We start from the raw sequence: 6,134 nt of genomic DNA on the forward strand, positions 1-6,134 counted from the left end.
AGAAATTCAGATCTCTTAAATGGTATATTTAGAAGATTTTAAAAATCCCCTAAAAAAAACTAGCTTATAAGCTAATTTTTGGCTTGCCAAACATAACAGCTTAAAAAATCTTGAAAAAAAACTAGCTTATAAGCTAGATGTGGCGTGCCAAACACAACCTTATTGTTTTATACATAGCAATTATTGAATTAACAGGAGAATGAAATAGGAAGATTAAGTAGAAAGCAATTTAAATTTTCTTTTGTAAATCCTCTTGTTAAAATGAAATTATATAATACGTTTGTATATTTTTTAAGGAAATGGAAATCATAATTTTACCAACGGATTATTGGTTGTCAACAGATTGTACTTCTATTGATTTTCGTCGGTATATTGTAACAATTTACAAGGAAAATGTATTTTGTTGCAACCGTCACTAAGATCCTGATAATTAGTTTTTTAAGTCGGTCGGAAATTCGTCGGTATCGGTCGATTTCCCGACATATTTCTTCTGTCACTAAACATCGGTAATGCCTTGTTTTCTAGTTGCAATTCAGTTATAAGTTTTTACTTCTTTAAGGTTGCATCTTTGATTTTAAATATAGCCTTATTTAAGTAAGGTATGTGATATGCACATATTTATACATATAATTTTACATCATATCTTAATATTTCTAGTTATTTTTGTGCCATTTATAGAACAAAAGGTACTTAATCTCTTGAATATTGTGTTGTAGGGGTAAAAGACATGCTTGGAGCAAAAAGGAAGTTGGAACTTGGAGGATGGAAGCTAGGAGTTTGAATCAAGACTTTAAAATAAAGAAAAAAAATACACTCTCCACGTTGTGGTGACATTCCCATGACATGGTGTTTTGGAATTTCCTGACTGATTTAGAAGACTTGCTGAATACGGGATAACCACGAAGACCACGACATGGTGAGCTTACCATGTCGTGGTGATTTGTTTTTGGGAAATTATAAATACAAGTCATTCTCCTCTAAAATTATAACTTTTGCTGGAAGCTATTGTCGATTTTTGAAGGCCAAGTATCTGTTTTGAAGCTTGGAAATGAAGAAGTCGATCATAGCTTGGGAATTGAGAGCATTAAGGCAATACAACTCTTATTTATGACTTTCTACTTTAGTTTAATCATGTCTACTAATATGAATTTCATTTTTATGTGTTTGATTGCTAAAATCATGGGCTAAAACCCGATGACTTTCATTTAGTATGGATTTGCTTGACTTATTTGGGATTGATTTATGGATAGGATTAAGTTTTATTGGTTATTTGTTACTTTAGCTTATTAAAGAACCTTATGTGCTTATGATAACTGTTTTTTCTATTTATTGTTGAGTTTAATTAAGTTTGCATAACCATCTTTCTTAATTAAACTTGAATCTTATGATCTTGTGAATTGCAAAATTGTAGGACGAGAGGTTTGACCAACACATAGGGTTAAATAGAAAAGTGGGTAAGTAATCGTAGGAGCAAATATATGACGACCAATCATATATTGAATTGAGCTAATTAACCAAATTAATCAATTCATTATAAGTCTAATTTAACTCGAACTAAACACTAGTAAACTTGTTAGTTTATCTGTCTCATCACCGTATGAATGAAGTTGTTTGCTAAAGGATTAGGATCAATGAACATTAACCTAGTCATCTGAGGAATAGGTAACCAATGAAACAATAATCCATTGCACTTCCAAAGATCAACCATAATAGCAAGTAAATCGAAGTTAAATGAAAGTCTCTCAATTACCTTGGTTTAAACCGTCTTTTGTGTTTTTGTTGCTTTTATTTTTAATATTTTCTTCATTAGTTGATAGTTAGTTAGTTTGGTAAATTAATTTTCTAGTCTTGCAAAACTAGAGAAACCCCAATTTCTAAATTTAATAGTAAATTATGTAGATAGTACATAAGAATTAGCTAATTAATTTGTTCCTTGTGTTCGATACATGTCTATTGTGCTATACTATTTTCAACAAGGTACACCGTCTTAGGTAATAATTAGTTACATTAGTAAGATAAACTAGTGCATAATTTTTCAAGCATCAAGTTTTTGGCGTCGTTGTTTGGAGAACGGTCCATTTTTAGTTAATTTGAATCTGCTATTTTATTAGGATTTTTCTATCTATTTGGTTTTAAATTTTCGTATTAGCTTTTTCTTCTGTTTGACTTACCACGTACTGGTGTCGTAAGAGTTAAATTTTAATTTTTGTTTTTGTTCTTTTTACGTGTTTTATTTGTTTTTGTTGCAGAAGTATATGACCCATGGATCGAACACACCTTTGACACCACCACTTGAAGATCTAGAGTCAGCGTTTCATAAAAAGAAGGACAAGGAAGTAGTAGAATCGGCCACACCAAAGAAATCTCCTTTCAAGGATCTAAAATTAGTTTTTCGTAAAAATAAGGACAAGCACATACGATAATCAAGCAACAACCCAAAAGACGAAGGCATTTTTGAAGGCATTGAGAACACTCCCAATAAAAAGGAAAAATGGTTATGAATCAGATGAAGACGGTGAACCCAATAGTATCATGGCGGACATTGCCGACATATCTTTGGAGACATACAAGAAAAGAATTTGTGACAACACCGGTTCGGGCCTTATGCAACCCACCATTCCAGCCACTGGCACATTTGAACTCAAGGGACACATCCTTTCCACGCTAAAAGAGATCCCATTAACCAGAAAAGATCATGAAGATGCCTAAAAACATCTTCATAAAGTCAATGACATCGCCGTTACTTCAACATCCCAAATGTTTCACGCGAAACTATGTTATTGAGAATGCTTCCAGTCACCTTCAAAGGAGCTGCCAAGGATTGGTTGAAGGCACTTCCACCCGGCGTAATCACTACGTGGGCACAAATACATAAAGAATTCTTAGAACAGTTTTGCCCACCATCGAAGGTAGCGAAACTCAAAAAGGCCATATCTAACTTTGAGCAACAAAATGGGTGAGTTGCTATATGAAGCATAGGAGTGCTACAAAGGATTACTTCAAAATTGCCCCCAAAATGATCTAAATACGCAACAAGAAGTCTCGATCTTCTATGATAGGGTAAATGTCACGACAAGGCAACTCCTTGATTCTCAAGGACCATTAACCAAGAAGAATCCCACTAAAATTAAGGAGCTTAGTGAAGAATTTTCTAGACATTCGAGAGAGTACCATAACCCGCGGAATGATGTAGCAAGGGCATCGGCAAATTCTGCTTCGGAGGACATGTCGGCAGTCTTAGCAATGTTGCATAACATGGATATGAGGATGACCAAAATGGATCAAACGATCCATGCTATACGAGTGGGTGTGAAAATTGTAACGGGCCGCATTTAACTAGAGATTGCGATCTGGATGAAAATGGAAACCAAAAGGTTCAAGCTTGCTACTCGAGCGATGATCATTATGATGAAGATTGGAGAAAAAGCAAGAAAACATGGTTACCTTATGATGAGTATAATAAATCCAAAGAGGAGAAGTTTGAGCAAAAAGGAAAAGGATTTTACCAAAGAAAGGAACCCGCACCTGAAAAGAAACCCGATTTTGAGTCAATGTTGGCACGCTTTGCAGCTGCATTAGAAAAGAGGCATGATGAAACCGAAGCAGCAATAAGAGAGCAACAAGCTCTAATGACGTATCGGCAAACTTTACTCAGAAATCAGCAAGCTTCAATCCTCAACATCGAAAAAACAACTTGGGCAATTAGCTAGACAATTCAATGAAAGATCATCAGGATCCCTTCCTGGAAACACTGAACAAAACCCAACATGAGCTCACATCCAAGAAATTACAACAAGAAGTGGAAAAATTGTTACCCATCTGACTCCCATTAAGAGAAAAAAACTCGGATGATGAGCAAGAAGGTCGAGAAGCAACTTAACGAAAGGAGTTTATATAGTCACCACGACATGGTGCTGACACCACGACGTGGCAAGAACCTGAAAAGAAAAATATTGAACCTGTTCAGCCATACCACCCACCGCTGCCCTTTCCTAGTAGAGCAAGACTAGAAAAGAATGTTGAAGACTGCCAAAAGTTCTTAGATCACATAAAGTGACTTAAAATCAATATTTTGTTCCTTTAAGCCTTGGCTCAAATGCCAAAGTATGCGATGTTTCTAAAAGATCTCCTAACTAACCGAAAGAATATGGAGGGAATATCTAAGGTAGTACTAAATGAAACCTGCTTAGCTGCAATGTTGAATATGCTACCAAAAAAGATTGGTGATCCGAGAAGCTTAACACTTCCGTGCCAATTTGGAAATTTAGCCACAAGCCATGCTCTAGCAAACTCGGGAGCAAGTGTTAATTTGATGCCTTATTCATTCTTCAAGAAACTTGATCTCCCGGAACCAAGACCAGTCTGCATGGTCATCCATTTAGCCAACAAAACAATGACATTTCCACGAGGAATTTGTGAAGATCTACTAGTAAAAGTTGACAAGTTTGCTTTTCCCGCAGATTTCATTTTTTAGACATGGAGGAAGACGAACAAGTCCCGATTATTCTTGGAAGGCAATTTTTAAGCACAACCCGAGCCTTAGTTTATATAAGAGAATCCAAATCACTCTTCGAGTTGGATAAGAAGCGATCACTTTTGGAGTAAATACAATAATCCAACACTCAAGGATGAGTGATGATACAACTTTCTGGATTGATGTGTTTGATGAAATTCTAGAAATAGATCTTGGAGAATGGAAAGAAAAGGAAATCGAGGGATATATAGTTCTACAAGAAGGAAATTTTGATGTTGAACATGACATACAAGATTTAGAGAAGTTGTTGGAAGAGAGCGGGTACAACAAAGTGAAAAAAAGAGATTGAAGAAACACCACGGCGTAGTACTAACACCACGACATGGTCATCTGAATTTTCACGATCAGACGTAAAAAACTGCAACACCACGACGTGGATGATTCCTACGTCATGGTCACTGACCAAAAACCAAAAATCAAGTTGAAAGCCTTGCCCAAACATATAGAGTATGCATTTTTGGAAGAAGATCAACAAAAGTCGGTCATCATAGCAGTTGATCTCGCAAAACACAAAAAGGAAAGCCTAGCGGAGGTACTCAAGAAACGAAAAATGTCATAGCGTGGAAGATCACCAACATCAAAGGAATTAGTCCCGCATATTGTTCACATAAAATCAACCTAGAAGAGGGAGCTAAGTTAGTGGTTCAACGCCAAAGGAGACTAAACCCAAACATGCAAGAAGTAGTGAAGAAAGAGATAGGCAAACTGTTGGATTACGGTATCATTTATTCAATATCGGATAGCCAATGGGTAAGTCCGGTGCACGTGGTACCCAAAAAAGAAGGAATGACGGTAGTCACCAAAGAAGAAAACGAGCTCATTCCAACAAGAACGGTATCCAATTTGCGTGTATGCATCGATTATCGTAAGCTAAACGATGCCACATGAAAAGACCATTTTCCTTTACTATTTATTGATCAAATGCTCGAAAGATTATCCGGTCATCTCTATTATTGTTTTTTAGACAGTTTTTCAGGATACTTTCAAATCCCTATCGATCCTCAAGACCAAGAAAAGACCACGTTCACTTGCCCGAGTGGGACCTTTGCTTATAGATGAATGTCATTTGGGTTATGTAACGCACCAACTACATTCCAAAGGTGCATGATGGCAATCTTCCACGACATGGTTGAAATTTTTATGGAGATCTTCATGGACGACTTCTTAGTTTTTGGCTCCTCTTTTGAAGATTGCTTGTCCAACCTTGACTTAATGTTAGCAAGATGTGAAAAGACCAACTTGGTCTTAAATTTGGAGAAATGTCATTTTATGGTCAAAGAAGGAATTGTTTTGGGGCATAAAGTCCCTAAGTTGGGAATAGAGGTGGACCGTGAAAAGGTTGACACAATAGCCAAGTTACCACCTCCCACAAATGTGAAACGGGTAAGAAGTTTTTTGGGCCGCCGATTCATAAAGGACTTCTCAAAAATCACAATGCCATTAACACAACTTCTCTTGAAAGATGTTGTATTTGATTTCTACAAAGAATTCCTTGAAGCTTTTCAAATATTAAAGGAGAAATTAACCAATACCCCTATCATGACTACCCCAAATTGGAATCTCCCATTTGAGCTTATATGTGATGCAAGTGATTTTATAG

The 6,134-nt window shown here is 36.2% G+C and overlaps 1 non-coding gene across 1 annotated transcript; it reads right to left on the reverse strand.

The window, feature by feature from the left end:
• Window positions 1-2,915: 2,915 nt before the first annotated feature.
• Window positions 2,916-3,023, reverse strand: LOC145071572 (small nucleolar RNA R71). The gene has a single exon (XR_013690578.1). It is a non-coding gene; the product is annotated as a small nucleolar RNA R71 (small nucleolar RNA).
• Between the last annotated feature and the right edge of the window lie 3,111 nt (window positions 3,024-6,134).

Source organism: Lactuca serriola, chromosome 8, assembly GCF_051521515.1.
Source record: "Lactuca serriola cultivar US96UC23 chromosome 8, Lser_US96UC23_V15, whole genome shotgun sequence".
In the NCBI taxonomy this organism is placed as follows: Eukaryota; Viridiplantae; Streptophyta; class Magnoliopsida; order Asterales; family Asteraceae; genus Lactuca; species Lactuca serriola.